Consider the following 16404-nt stretch of genomic DNA (forward strand, 5'->3'; position numbering starts at 1 on the left):
CGAGTCAGAGTCTGTGAGTCACAGAGTGTGATTTAGAGTTTGTATTGATTTATGTTTCTGATTTGATACATGTTATTAATATTTATTTCATGCTTTTATATCTGTTTATATGAAATGCATGTATATATGATTTATACTGTGAATGTAATTCTCACAGGAGTTATCCGGCTGTTGTCTTGTTTGTATGTGTGCATGAAAACAGGTGGGACATTATCAGAATCAAGAAGAGGATGAGCGATTGTAGTTAGCGTGGAGATCCAGGCCCAGAAGCAGAATAGGATTCAGCAATGGATGTATAGTCGTTGAACCTAGTTGAGATAGAGATATGTAGTACACGATTTGTACTTTAATTCTGATATGTATATCAGATATATTACTGTTACGTTTCCGCATTTATAATTTAAAAAGAAAAAAAAATTTAGTCCCACTTTTCTTAATTGTTATATTTGATATTAATAATGATTAAGACATGAATTAGCGTCCGGGTCCCCACACAAGCTGTTTTCTCAATCCTCTCCACTCACTCACAAAATATGTGTGAGTTTAAAAATTGTAGGCACTCTTATCAGGTATATCTTGGGCCATATACTTTAATAATTGATTTTATCAAAATGGTTAATCATTCAAAAAGATTTCATAAATCTTATTTTTATAATGATTAAAATATTAAAATTGACTCTTTTTTTCAAATAAAAATTTAAACATCCCTAGATAGATTATTACAATTTCTAATCTAAACCTTTCAAAAATTTAATGTATGATATTTTTGCAAAAATTACTAAGATATAAACAATAAACATGTTTTTATTTTAAAATAATTTTTTTTAAAATTTATATATATTTTTTAATTTTTAAGTTTGTTCTCCCCCCAATCAGAATATGACATTGTCCTTAATGTCAAAATAACTATTAATAAAGAGTACATAATGAAAGAGATATCACCTGGAATTTTATTGAAGATAACAAACTGAAACAAACGCAAACCAATCCACGATATTTGAATCAATGATCCAACTTTATTTTCTTACTGCTTGATTGCGACCAATTGATATTTTTTATCTTCGGATCAGACTTATGAACAAAAGCTTCCAAATCATCAATTAATTGGTCGACAGTCGAAGCACAGATGAGCATCCGTCGTGAATTTTCTGAAATGAAATTCTGTTCCACAGCTTTAACAAGAAATGTCAACAAACAGTCATAATAATTATTGATATTCAACAAGCCCAGAGTTTTATTATGGATATTAAGTTGTGCCCAAGAAACAGTGTGAAAACTTTCTTCTAATGTACCAAAACCACCTGGTAGTGCGATAAAAGCATCAGAATTTTCAATCATTTTGGTGATTTTTTCATACATAGAAGAAACTTTTAATTCCTCCCCAATCGTAACACATGTAATATTTCCTTCAGCTAAAGCTGTAGGAATAATACCTAAAACCTGACTACCTCCAAGATGAGCAGATGTTGAAACAGATCCCATTAACCCAATATTACCTCCCCCATATACCAAGTGAATTTTTCTCTCAGCCAATATCTTTCCAAGTTTATTCATTGCTTCTACAAATACTTCATTTTTTCCAGAACTCGACCCACAAAATACACAAATATTTTTAAATGTTTGTGCAGAGGATCCAACCATATTTTTGCTTTCTTTTTGTTCTGCGAAAATAGAGAGAAATATGAGAGATTTTATAGGGGTAATATGTTATCATGACAAAACTATGGGTCATAGCTGTAAGAAGAATAAAAAGTAAAAATAATAATGACACATATTCATATAAACAGTAGTGTGATTGTGGCTCACAATTTTCCTCTTGTTTTACGTCTAGGAACGGCTTCAACGCCTTCTATGAGTTGAGGATATGCTTCCCATCCAATTTGCTTATAAATTGACAAACATGGTCTTTTTTAGTCGAATTCCCAAGACTATGACACTCATCTTGAAATTTTTTCCATAAACGGAGAAGTTCAATATGCACATGTGCACTAGAATGCGTCTCAAGAGTCAATAAGAAGTTATCTAATGACTCCTTACTCTGCCCATTCTTAATGAAACCAATTTTATCTTCTTTGTTATCGGAAACACATACCAAAGATCTGCATCGTTTGTCACAAGTCCATCTTGCACACTTATGACAAACCCCTAACCCTTTGGCCCTTCGTTTTTTCGAATTAGTGCTTTTTCTTAATCCAGGCAAATACCGAATGAGCAATGATTGTGGAACTTCTCCTCCTAATCAAACCTTAGCTTCTATTACAAGACGAATATCTTCTGGAATTTCTTTTTGCATTAACAATATCAATCTTTCACATCTACCTGCATAAATTTTTCTTAGAACATTTTCAGAAACAGAGGAAAAATATTTACAAATTTTTGAGAGATTTTCATCCATTTTGAAATGAAAAGAAATGATTTTTTTTTATTTTTGTATCAGCAATTGTCGGAAACTGATTTAACCGACTATGAGAGTCACGGAGTACCGTTATCCTCCATTTAACCGGGAAAATAAAAAGATTAAGGAAACCTGAAATAAAAACAAACAAAATTAAATGCAACATAAAAATTTAAGGATCAGCAAGGGAAAGAAACTCTTCTTGAAATATTTCATTTTAAAAAAATGGTTTAAGTCTTTGTCCATTCACTTTAAAAACATCACCATTTTTAGGATTTTCAATATCCACAGCTCCATAAGGATACACATGTTTTACAACATATGGGCCTGTCCATCTTGATCGTAATTTTCCTGGGAATATGTGAAGTTGAGAATTATAAAGCAAAACTTTTTTAACAATCTCAAAAGATTTTCTAAGATTGTTTATCATGAAATGATTTGATTTTTGCTTTATAAATCGTTGAATTCTCATACGCATCATTTCTGTGTTCATCAAGTTCATTAATTTCCAATTTGCGCAATTTGTTGCAATCATCCATGCTTGAATTAAAAGTTTTGATCGCCCAATAAGCTTTATGTTCTAATTCCACAAGCAAATGACAATGTTTTCCGTAAAGCAACCTGTAGGGAGACATATTCAATGATGTTTTAAAAGCTGTTCGATATGCCAAAAGTGCATCATTAAGTCGCAGAGAACAATCTTTTCTATTTGAGTTAACAGTTTTTTCCAAAATTTTCTTTATCTCCCTATTAGCTAATTCAACTTGTCCATTTGTTTGAGGATGATAAGGAGTAGTTACTTTGTGAGTAATACCATATTTTTTCATTAATGAAGCAAATGAATTATTAACAAAGTGAGTTCCCCCATAACTTATCATGGCTCGAGAAATTCCAAATCTATTAAAAATATTTTCTTTCAAAAATTTGATGACGATTTTATGATCATTTGTTCGACATGGAATTGCCTCTATCCATTTGAAAAAATAATCAACTGCAACTAAAATATACAAGTATCCAAATGACGGTGAAAAAGGTCCCATAAAATCAATTCCCCAACAGTCAAAGATTTCAATTTCAATTATTGGATTCAAAAGCATCATGTTTCTTTTTGAAATCGCACCCAATTTTTGAGAATTTTCACAGATCTTGCAGATTTCGTGGGTGTCTTTAAACAAAGTGGGCCAACAAAATCCACACTGCAAAATTTTTACAGCCGTTTTCTTTGAAGAAAAATGTCCTCCGCATGCTTCTGAATGACAAAATTTAATGACACTACTTACCTCATTGTCGGGTATGCAACGTCGAAAAATTTGATCTGGACAATACTTGAACAGATACGGGTCATCCCAATAAATTTTTTTTACCTCATTCAAAAATTTTCTTTTATCTTGGGAACTCCATTGCGGTGGCATTTTTCCTGTCACAAGAAAATTTACTATGTTAGCAAACCAAGGTGTAGTAGTAACTGAAAATATATGTTCATCAGGAAAATTATGGTTAGTTTTTGTCATTTCACAAGATGATCCTGTTACTAGTCTCGATAAATGATCGGCTACGACATTCTCGGTTCCTTTTTTATCTTTGATCACAATGTCAAATTCTTGGAGCAACAAAATCCATCGTATCAGTCATGGCTTTGCATCCTGTTTGGTCAACAAATATCTAATGGCAGAATGAACAGTAAACACAATAATCGTTGATCCAATCAAATAAGAACGAAATTTATCCAATGCAAATATTACAGCAAGTAGTTCTTTTTCAGTTGTGGAGTAATTCATTTGAGCATTGTTTAAAGTTCTAATTGCATAATATATCACGTAAGGCTTACCGTTTCTTCTTTGATCTAGTACTGCACCGACTCCATTATCACTTGCATCGCACATGATTTCAAATGGTAAAGACCAATCAGGAGGTTGCATGGTAGGAGCTGATGTTAAATGTCGAATGATTTTATCAAAAGCATTTTGACATTCTTGAGTCCACTCAAATGGAGTGTTTTTTGTTAAGAGGTTACAAATGGGTTTAGAGATTGAACTAAAGTCCTTTATAAACCTTCTATAAAATCCAGCATGCCCAAAAAATGAGCGAATTTCTTTAATGGTTTTTGGAGGGGGTAAATTGGCAATGACATCAACTTTGGCTTTATCAACTTTAATTCCATGAGATGACACGATATGTCCTAGAACAATCTCAGAAGTAATCATGTAATGACATTTTTTCCCAATTTGAAATAAGACCTTTTTCCTCGCATCATTTTAAAAATTTTTCCAAATTCTCAAGACAATTATCAAATGTATTCCCAAAAACAGTTAAATCATCCATGAAAATCTCCAAACAATTTTCAACCATATCGCTAAAAATGCTTAGCATACATCTTTGAAATGTTGCTGGGGCATTGCATAATCCAAATGGCATCCTTCTAAATGCAAATGTTCCAAAAGGACATGTGAATGTAGTTTTATATTGATCTTCGAGTGCAATGGAAATTTGATAATAACCTGAATATCCATCAAGAAAACAGTAGTATGGATGACCTGCTAATCTTTCTAAAATTTGATTCAAAAATTGTAATAGAAAATGATCTTTTCTAGTGGCGTCATTTAATTTTCTATAATCAATACACATCCGCCGACTAGATGGGACTCGACTTGTTAACAATTCACCTTATTCATTTTTTATCACTGTGATGCCAGATTTTTTTGGAACTACTTGTGTTGGGCTTACCCACTTACTATCAGAAATAGGGTAGATAATCCCAACATCAAGTAGTTTGAGAACTTCAGTTTTCACAATATCTTTCATGTGTGGATTTAATCTCCTTTGTGGTTGTTGAAATGTTTTTGCATTTTCTTCTAAGTGAAATGTGTGAGTGCAAATTAGTGGATTAATGCCCTCGAGATCTTTTAGTGTCCAACCAATTGCATTTTTATGTCTTTTAAGCATATCAACTAATTTACCTTCTTGATCACTTGCGAGTTTGGAAGAAATTACCAACAGATATGTTTCATCTTCTCCAAGAAATGCATATAAAAATTCTTCTGGCAAGGGTTTTAACTCCATTATGGGTGGTTCGTCTTTGTTATCATAATTTGCATCAAATTATTTCTCTGATCCTGGTAACGAGTGATAACTAATAAAATCATCAAGATAAATTTCAATGTTTTCTTTAACAGCTTCAATTGAACAAATATCTAATTGATCACGAGTACTCCCTTATTGAATGTTTTCTTCCACATGAGTTTCATTAAGATTTTCATCCTCACTTTCATCTCCTTTGTCATGTGGTTGCTTACAAAGATTAAAAACATTGGGCTCGAAGGTCATGTTACCAAATGACAACTTCATTATTCCATTCCTGTAATTTATAAGAGCATTAGAAGTTGCTAAAAATGGACAACCTAGAATTACAAGAATTGCATTACAAGCTTCGATAGATTGTGTATCTAAAACAATGAAATCGACAGGATATACAAAGTTATCAACTTGGACCAACACGTCTTCTACCATACCTCTTGGCACTTTAACATATCTATCGGCAAGTAAAAGTGTTACCGAAATAAATTTTAACTCGCCTAGATTGAGTTCTTGATAAACTGAATATGGAAGTAAATTCACATTAGCTCCAAGATCAAGCAAGGCTTTCTTAATCTTTCGTTCTCCAATAATACATGAAATAGTAGGACAACCAGGGTCTTTGTATTTCAAAGTATTATTATTTTGAATGATTGCACTTACTTGTTCGGCTAAAAATGCTTTCTTTTTCACATTCAATTTTCTTTTCACAGTGCACAAGTCTTTCAAAATTTTGACATATGATGGTACCTGTTTTATTGCATCTAATAAAGGAATATTAACTTTTACTTGTTTAAAAATATCATATATATCAGAATTAAAATTTGATTTTTTTGTATTTTTCAATGCATGAGGGAATGGTGGTGACACTGTCTGTTGAACCCCTCTTTGCAAGTTATGGGTACCACATCCTTACCCTTTGGAGTTGATTTATCACCATCTTCACCAGGTTCAGGGATGGATTTTTCCACAACCTTACCACTTCGAAGGGTAATAAAAGATTTTACCTCATCCATCGGTTGAGTTCCAGAAGTTCCAGTTTGTGAATGACGATCCTTGGGATTAGGCTGTGGTTGTGAAGGAAATTTACCTTTTTCATGAACATAAAGTGCAGATGCAAATTTAGCAAGAGTATCTTTCAAATCTGTCATGGTTTGAGCACTTTGAGTATTGATAGACTCTTGCTTTGCAATGAAAGAATTCAATAAATCTTCCAAATTCCTTTTAGGTGGAGGAACATAAGGTGCATAATTTTGAAAATTTTGTTGATTTTGAAAATGTGGTTGCGAAAATTGTGCAGCATTATCATTCCTCCAACTAAAATTTGGATGATTTCGCCAACCTGGATTGTAATTTTGAGAAAATGGTTCAAAATTTGGCCTTTTGAAATTGTTCAAAACATTGACTTGTTCATGGAGACATTCTTTAAAAGCGGGCAAAGTGGGACAATCTTTTGTAGAATGATCACTTGTATCACAGATCTGACACGCAATTTCTTGAATATCTTTTAATTGACCATTTTTTTTTTTCAATTCAAGTGCCTCAACTTTCCTTGCCAAAGAGGTAAATCTAGCTTGGAAATCATGTTCATCTTTAAGGGTGTACGTACTTCCACCATATGTGGGAGATTGAATCTTGTTTGATGGTTCGATTGAACCTATAGTGTCCCGATTTTGAGCATTTTCAGCTAATGAATCGAGATACTCAATTGCCTCATTTGGATCTTTATCTTCAAATGGTCCATTACACATAAATTCAACCATTTGCCTATCTTTAGGTGTTAAGCCTTCATAAAATTGAGAAACAACTCTCCAAATTTCAAAACCATGATGTGGACAAAGATTAAAAATTTCTTTGTATCTATCCCAACACTGGTAAAAAGTTTCTCTTTGTTTTTGAGTAAAAATGATGATTTGCCTTTTGAAAGAATTTGTTCTATAAGATGGAAAAGACTTTTTACAAAAATTGTTGTTGTAATTCATCCCAAGTTCGAATGGATCCCGATCTAAGATTTTGTAGCCAAGTTTCAGCTTTATCTTTTAAAGAAAAATGAAGAAGCTTAATTTGAATGGTGTTCATGCTACAATTTAGATCATTATATGTGTTGCACACTTCTTCAAACTCTCTTAAATGCATGTATGGATTTTCAGAATCTAAGCCATGAAAATTGGGTAAAAGTTGGATAATACCAGGCTTAAAATTGAAATGAGATGCATCAGGGGGAAAAACTCCATGGAAGCTTAAAAAAATCTTCATAGCTTAAGAATTTGATTGTGGAACATCCAACCACCCGATTTTCGATCCGAGTTCATATTTGTGCTCCTCATATCATTAGCTTCGAAAAGATGTAAGTATTATTGTCTTTCAACAGGTTTTGAGGTTGAAATGTTGGAGAAATCAGCTTTTGATTACTATTGTGTGTTCTTATGATTATTGTGAAATGATATTCGTAACCGGATTGAAGAACGGATATGATATGCGATCTTTTTAATGTTCTAGCATGTCTTGACTTGGGTTTATGCAGATTTCAGCATAGTAGATTTTGTTATGATGAGAATTATGAGTTATGGTTGTTGATTATTGATGTTTGAATTGATCGGTATCGAGAGATTACGCCGTTATGCCATTGAAATGTACCGAGATTGAATATTGATCTGTATGTGTATTGATTTGATCTAGAGATTGATAGAATGTATCTTGAATATGTCATTTCAGATTTGTCTTGACAAGCTTCATCATAGAGACCTCGACATCGACAAAGACTGAACAACGAAAGGTATAATTCAATGTTTGATCCAGGAAGAATAACTCGAATCAGATTCGGTTTTAGTTTCCAAAAACCACATACTTGTTATGTTTGTACTCTATATTGATTTATATACTTGTACTGAGATAAGAGAGTCATTGGCAGATATGCCAAGTTCTAGACGTTCGGTGGTATCGAGGCATAGGAGAAGATCGACTTCGATTGTAGATATTCGATATAGACAGGGCCGAAGTATAGGAATAAGACGTACCGGCACCCCGATTGTGAGAGTAGGTGGGAGACTTGTTACGTCTTATTCACACCGGTATCCCTAGACTTAGATATTAGTCAAGTAAAAGAATAAGAGCCGAAGAGTTTTATCTGTATTCACTAATGTGTCTTAATTACTGGTTCATGTATTATGATTTTGTATTTTCTTGCATGATATGCATGTATACATGTATTATACTGGGATTTGTTCTCACCGGAGTTTCCGGCTGTTGTTGTGTCTGTATGTGTGCATAACAAGAGGTGGGACAAGATCAGGGTCGAGACCAAGATGAGAGATTGGATAGCATGGTTACTACGGGAGTTGAAGATGGACTAGTAGTTTTAAATTTGATATGTAATGTGTTTCAAATACTAGTTTGTTTAACTATGTAATGAAACAAGACATGTACCTACTTTATTGAAAATAAAATAGAGGTATCATTTGTGTATGATTTATATACAATTGTTTTTTATATTAAAAGCAAAATTTTGACCCACATTTTCTAGCAAAGATCCAATTAATCCCAAAGATAGTCGAGTTAGAGCTCGGGTCCCCACAACAGGTGGTATCAGAGCGATAGATCCTTTAGACTGAGATAGAATAGAATGAGCGGGGGTAGATTGAATTCTCTTCTTTTCTTTTCTTGTGCTAGCATGATTTTTTTTTTTCACTATTACATGTTGTCTTGTTATCTGAGTTGATTACAGCATGTATTTGCAAAGACTGATTCAGAACCGATTCTGGATCAGAGGTATATGATCAGAGGAGAATTGAGTTAGATTGTATAGATTGTGTACTAATCCGTTTGATAATCAAATATGCCTCCTCGAAGAGTACCGCAACCAGTAGTAGGTCGAGAACCAGAACAGGGCAGTATTTCCAATGATCTGATGGATGTGACCACTACACCGATGGAGACTTTGCTGACAAGGTTTCAGTCGTTTCGACCACCGACACTGAAGGGCACAGAAAATTCAATGGAGTGTGAAAGATGGCTCGATTACATCTGTAATGCCTGAGATTCTTGTAGATGGTTGAATACGAAACGCAAGAACAGACGGGGCGAAACGATGTGATAAGATATGAAATTTGGAATGGGCAACACCGCACCCGCGGTAGAATTAGACCGCACCCGCGGTGCATGGACAGTAGGGTGCCCAAATTTGAGTTTGCAAGACCGCACCCGCGGTCCTAACCATACCGCACCCGCGGTGTTGAGACCGCACCCGGGGTGTTTACATGACCGCACCCGCAGTCGACTATTTTGGAAAATGCTAGGGCTGCCGAAGGCACAGCGCACCCGCGCTCTTGCTGATACCGCACCCGCGGTGATGCGTGTTATGCAAAGACATTGACATGTGTTCGAACCATGCAAGATATATATAGATTGCTTCGATTCTTTCTTCATTTCAGCAGAGAGAGGGTCGAAATTCAGAAAGAAAGCTACCATTTCTTTTGATCTTTGGCTTGCGATTTTGTAGGAGTTAGTTATCCAAATTTGAATCTAACTTCGGTTTTGAGCTCCTCTCGTTATTGGCTACGAAGTGATGTAAATTTTGTTCAGTTCTATCATGTTTCAAGAACTTCATGTAAGGGAAATGCTATTATGATGGTATTTAGTTGTTCTAGTGAAGATTATGAGTTTATAATCGTAAACGGAACGAAGAAATGATATCATATGCAATTCCTATGAGTTTCAGTATGTTTGATGAATAGTTGGGGCAGAATTATTGTGTTTTAGATTGATATTGTAATGTTTATGAGTTGAGGATGGTATATGTTGTTATCTGTTGAGATTTGGATTGACCGGTGTTAAGAATATACGTCGTTATGCCGTCAAATTGTATCGAGATCACGTAGTGACTTGGATATGTGTTGATTAGATAAGGGATTGATAGATTTTGTATCAACATTTCCATTTCAGATTCGTATTGTCAACCGTGACAGCAACTGTGCGACGAAAGGTATAGTACATGTTTTGTTTGGGGAATCACGACTCAAATGAGCTCACATTTGAGTTTCCCAACCAAAATCACCTACTTGTTTTATTGTTTATATCGAGATATGATTATGATTGTTTATAGATTTGTTTATAGAACGTGTATACAAATCTTGCTATGCTTTGTTTACAGATCATGTGGCATTGCATTAGAATGATTATGCTTGTTTACAGATTGTGTATTCATGCATTAAGATAGGACAGTCTGGAGATCAGGCAGACTACTAGACGTTCGGCGATATCACAGCTTAGGGGAAGATCACCGCCCCTATTGTAGACGCGGATACAGATCAGGCCGAAGTCTAGGAATAAGACGGTCAGCACCTCGATTGGGAGGGTAGGTGACAGACAGTGCCGTCTTATTCACAACGGGATCCCTAGAGTTCTAGTCGAGTCGCGTCTAGACATGATTAGACTCGCATTGCATGATTATATATGAATGACATTCATATTAGCATGTTTCATGTTTTAGATTGTTTTAATGCATGTATACATGTTTATACTGGGATTGTTCTCACCGGTTTTCCGGCTGTTGTTATGTCTGTATGTGTGCATAACAACAGTTGGGGCAGGATCTGGGTCGAGACAGAGATGATCGGGTTAGCGTGGAGATCACGGGCGTAGCAGATGAACCAGTAGTTGTCTTTTATTATGTACTGTATTTTAATACTGGTTAGTTGAGAACATACAGAGCAAGACATGTATTTTGTGTTTGTATGTTGTAAATTTAATAAAGAATTTATGCTTGTGTAGTTACATTTGATTTAATGTAAAAAGCGAAAAATTGACCCACATGTTAGAATAATGATCCATTTAATCCTAAGAAAAAGAATTAAAGCCTGGGTCCCCACAACAGGTGGTATCAGAGCGAGAGTTCCTTTAGACTGAGATAAGATAGAATGAGCGGGGTAGATTGAGTCTTCTTCCTTGCTTTATGATGTGCTATCATGATTAGTGCTTTCCTTATTGCGTATGTGTTATCTGATTTGATTATGACATGTGCTTAACTGAATCAGAACCGATTCTAGATCAGAGGTAACTGACTAGAGGAGGGCTGAGACGGTTGTATATTTGGTATACTAATCAGTTGGATTATTAGATACATGCCTCCTCGAAGAGCAGCAGTGCCTCTACGGCTCACAGCACCAGAACAGGGTAGCACATCCGGAGATCCAATGGACGTTACTGCTACGCCAATGGAGACGCTGCTCAAAAGATTTCAATCCTTTCGACCGCCAACCTTGAAAGGTACAGAACTGGCAGTGGATTGTGAAAGTTGGCTTGAAGACATTGAGATGTTATTCGAGTCCTTGGAGTATGGTGACGAGAAAAGAATAAAGCTTATTGGCCATCAACTCCAGGATGTAGCTAAGAACTGGTGGTTGAACATGAAGAGAGCACTAGAGCAACGTGGTACCGAAATTACATGGAAAGTGTTCAAGACGGAATTCTATCTGCGTTTCTTTCCTATATCCTACCGTAAAGATAAAGGCGCTGAATTTGCAAACTTGAGGCAAGGGCAACTGAATATTGAAGAGTATGTTGCTAAATTTTCTTCTTTGCTTCGCTTTGCACCTCACGTTTCAGGTAATGATGAGGCCATGGCGGATCAATTTATAAATGGCCTAAATCCAGATATCTTTACGTTGGTAAACACGGGGAGACCGAATAATTTCGCAGATGCGTTAAATCGGGCCACATGAGCAGAAGCAGGATTGATAAGACAGCGGAGTGCTCCATATGTTGCTCCTGCACCAAGACCACCACATCCTTCAGTGCAATCTCCTCCTCCTAGATTTGAAAGCGGCGGTAGTAGCAGTGGCAGAAAGGAACAGCTAAAGGCGAAGGGGAAACAGTTTAAAAGACCTGGGAGCAGCTCTTCAAGCTCCGGTGGATCAAGACAGACTGGTTTTGATCAGAGTACCAGGTATTCAGGTGTTTATTGTAGTTCCTGTGGAGGAAAACATGCGACTGAACAGTGCCAGGGAGTTACAGGCCGATGCAACATTTGTAGGCAACCGGGGCATTTTGCCAAAGTCTGTCCGCAGAGGAGTGTACAGCCAGCCCAGAGTGGACGAGCATCCGGGTCAGTACCTCAGTTTGAGCGGCAGGCATCATCGGTTCACTCTTTCCAGCCTCCACCAGCACCGACTCAACCCAGAGCTCGAGGTAGTCAGACAGTGAGTCAACCTCCGAGGCAACAGGCTCAAGTGTTTGCATTGACAGAAGAGCAAGCACAAGATGAACCAGATGATGTTATAGCAGGTAACTGCTCTCTTTATGGTTATCCTGCTTATATCTTGATAGATACAGGTGCATCGCATACATTCATTTCAGAGCGATTTGCATTGTTGCATTCATTGCCTGTTGAGTCTTTGTTAGAGGTTGTATCTATTAATTCTCCGTTGGGAAGTGGATTGATATCTGTAACTACGGTTAAACATTGCATTCTACAGTTTGAGGGGCATGAGATTGACCTAGATTGTATAGTATTGGGTCTAGCTGATTTTGATTGTATAGTCGGTATTGACATGCTAACGAAGTACAGAGCTACCGTGGATTGTTTCCATAAGATTGTCAGATTCAGACCCGAGATGACAGACGAGTGGAAATTCTACGGGAAGGGTTCCAGATCTCGGATTCCCTTGATTTCGGCTCTTACTATGAACAGATTGTTACAAAACGGAGCAGATGGTTTCTTTATTTATGCTGTAGATATGCGGAAGTCGAGCTCGGCATTGGCGGATTTGCCAGTAGTACGGGAATTTCCAGATATTTTTCCAGATGAAATCCCAGGATTACCTCCAGTGCGAGAGGTAGATTTTAGTATTGATCTTGTACCAGGTACCGTCCCTATTTCGAGAGTTCCGTATAGGATGGCACCCATCGAACTAAAAGAATTGAAAGCACAGTTAGAAGATCTTCTGGCCAAGGGATATATCAGACCTAGTGTATCTCCTTGGGGCGCTCCGGTGCTATTCGTGCGAAAGAAAGACGGTTCGATGCGATTATGTATAGACTACCGGCAACTGAATAAGGCAACAATCAAGAATAAATATCCATTGCCTAGAATTGACGATTTATTTGATCAGTTGCAGGGATCCTCTGTCTATTCTAAGATTGATTTACGTTCTGGGTATCATCAGCTCAGAGTTCGAGATATAGATATACCGAAGACAGCATTTCGAACCAGGTATGGACATTACGAATTTATTGTCATACCTTTTGGTTTAACAAATGCTCCTGCGGTATTTATGGGCTTGATGAACCAAGTGTTGCAGAGGTATTTGGATGAATTTGTGATTGTCTTCATTGATGATATTTTGGTATATTCCAAGAACAGAAATGAGCATGCAGAGCATCTCAGAATTGTCTTGCAGACGTTGAGAAACGAGCAACTGTATGCAAAATTGTCAAAGTGTGAGTTTTGGCTGAATCGCGTTGTATTCTTAGGGCATATCATTTCTGGAGATGGTATTTCTGTTGATCCGAGTAAAGTGGAAGCTGTAATCAATTGGCCAAGACCGACTTCGGTACCAGAAATACGCAGTTTCATGGGTCTGGCAGGATACTATCGAAGATTTATCCAAGATTTCTCCAGTATTGCAAAGACAATCACACAATTGACACAGAAGAATATGCCATTCGTTTGGTCAGAGGAATGCGAGTCTAGCTTCCTAGAACTAAAGAAAAAGCTGACTAGTGCTCCAGTGTTGACGATACCTTCAGATACGGGTGATTTCGTTGTATATTGCGATGCTTCTCACAGAGGTTTGGGATGTGTGCTTATGCAACGAGGTCATGTGATCGCATACGCCTCAAGACAATTGAAGCCACATGAAGTCCGATACCCCATTCATGATCTGGAATTGGCGGCTATCGTATTTGCATTAAAGATTTGGCGTCATTATCTCTACGGCGAGAAATTTGAGATCTTTTCCTTTCACAAGAGCCTAAAGTACCTATTTTCTCAGTCAGAATTGAACATGAGACAGCGTAGATGGCTTGATCTATTAAAAGATTTTGATTGTGAAATCAAATATTATCCAGGAAAGTTGTAGTAGCCCGAATTCCAAATTGGGTAATTAACGGAGTAATGGTGATTAAGAAGGTTTAAGGTATAATTTTGGCTATGGTCATGATCGGACGGACCGAAGAGGGTTCGGAAGCACCGAAGAGTTCGGACGATCCGAAGTGTAGTTCGGTGAATCCGATCATAGGTGTCAAGTGTTGATCGACACGTCATTTTCCATGCATGTTCGGACGGTCCGAAGTGTATGATCGGAGGATCCGATCATGAGCTGTCAAGAGCCAATGGACACGTAGCGTTCGGACGTTCCGAAGTGTTGTTCGGAGGATCCGAACATGGCCTATAAATAGTGCTCGGATTTCTCATTTGTGACTTGCCAATTCATGATTTTGCCTCATAGTTGAGAGGATTTGGAAGGTTTCTAGGGTTAGTTGTTGGTCGAGCGATAGCCAAGAGCTGCCAGGAGTAGTAGCGTAGCGGCGCCTGAGTTTCAAGGCAATCGACATCAAAGGGCTGTCGACGGACGAAGGTAAACCCTAAACCTTTGGTAGTACTAGGGAGTACTGGTTTTGCTAGTCGAGCATGGTAGTATTGATTGAGTATGCTTTTGATGCGTAGGCTTGTGCTAGACCTGATTAGCGGTGTTGCGTAAGGCTAGGCTTGCTGTGATAGAGGTACGAAAGTACTATCCGAGATATCCTGGTTGAGTATACATTCATATATGTGTTGCATGAGTATTTGCTGCATTGTTATATGTCATATGATGCATGCTATTATGTCACGAGTTATGATGCATATTGCATATCATGTTGAGCCGTATCTCCTTCGAGATAGCCTTTACTGTTGAGCTGTATCTCTTTCGAGATAAGCTATATCTTGGGGCCGCTCAGCCCTGTCTTGTGGACGCATGGACACCGAGAGTACACAGTGGCCGACGGGTCGGGAGGGCTTCGGTGGTCCGGGACATTTTAGGTCCACGTCTGTCTTGTAGTGGATGCAGTGACCCAGAGGTTGGACCGCGCGGCACTATCCACTTGGCGCCTCTAGACTGAGCATTTTGAGATCCTTTGTGATTCCTGTTTCTTGACTACCCTGGTATCATATCATAGCATGTGCATTTCATATAGGTTTGTATACTCATACTTTTGTACTGGGCGTTCTTATCGCTCACGTCCTCGGTTTTGTTTATTCTTGGACACCCCATTCCCACGGGGCAGGCCTCAGGTTGGATGGCTCAGGAGGAGCAGGAGGAGGACGTTGAGTAGCTGGTTGGTTTAGTTTTCAGTGTTTTCCATTTGATTCGATATGGTTGTACTGGATATTTCATTTTGAGTTAGTCTAGACTTCGATTTCGATTGGGTTGTATAACTATTGTTGTTGGCCATATTTCCGCTGTTATCTCTGATTATAATTAATTAGGTTAATTGCCTGCTTAGTTTTTGATTAGTAGGTGATTCTGGAACGGGTCACTACATTTATGGTATCAGAGCATGCGTATGATTTTGGGATATAGATTCTGTTTTGGGATTTCCGTTGACCATTTTACCATTTTCCCTATTCTATCTTGTAGCGATGGCTGACCATTTTGATGACGGGAGTAGTCAGGGGAGTGTAGGTCGATGGGGTGATCAGGACGATCGTAGGCGTTACCGTGAACATCGTCATCGTCGGGATGGTCCTAGGCGTTTTGATTTGCATCGTTTTATTCAGATGGGGCCTAAGCCTTTAGTTGGTGGTGAGACTCCCGATGATGCTGAGGACTGGTTAGAGCGCATGGAGAGTTGTTTCCGTGCATTTCAGTGCACCGAGGAGCAGAAGATAGAGACCCTTAGCTTTCTTCTCGAGGGCCGTGCGCGCAAGTGGTGGCGATCGACTTCTGCGCCGATAGTCC

At 37.6% G+C, this 16404-nt stretch overlaps 1 pseudogene; it reads right to left on the bottom strand.

The window, feature by feature from the left end:
* Positions 1–1849: 1849 nt before the first annotated feature.
* On the bottom strand, positions 1850–7230 carry LOC140835325 (uncharacterized; annotated as a pseudogene).
* Positions 7231–16404: the final 9174 nt, after the last annotated feature.

The sequence above is a fragment of the Primulina eburnea genome, chromosome 6, assembly GCF_022965805.1.
Source record: "Primulina eburnea isolate SZY01 chromosome 6, ASM2296580v1, whole genome shotgun sequence".
In the NCBI taxonomy this organism is placed as follows: domain Eukaryota; kingdom Viridiplantae; phylum Streptophyta; class Magnoliopsida; order Lamiales; family Gesneriaceae; genus Primulina; species Primulina eburnea.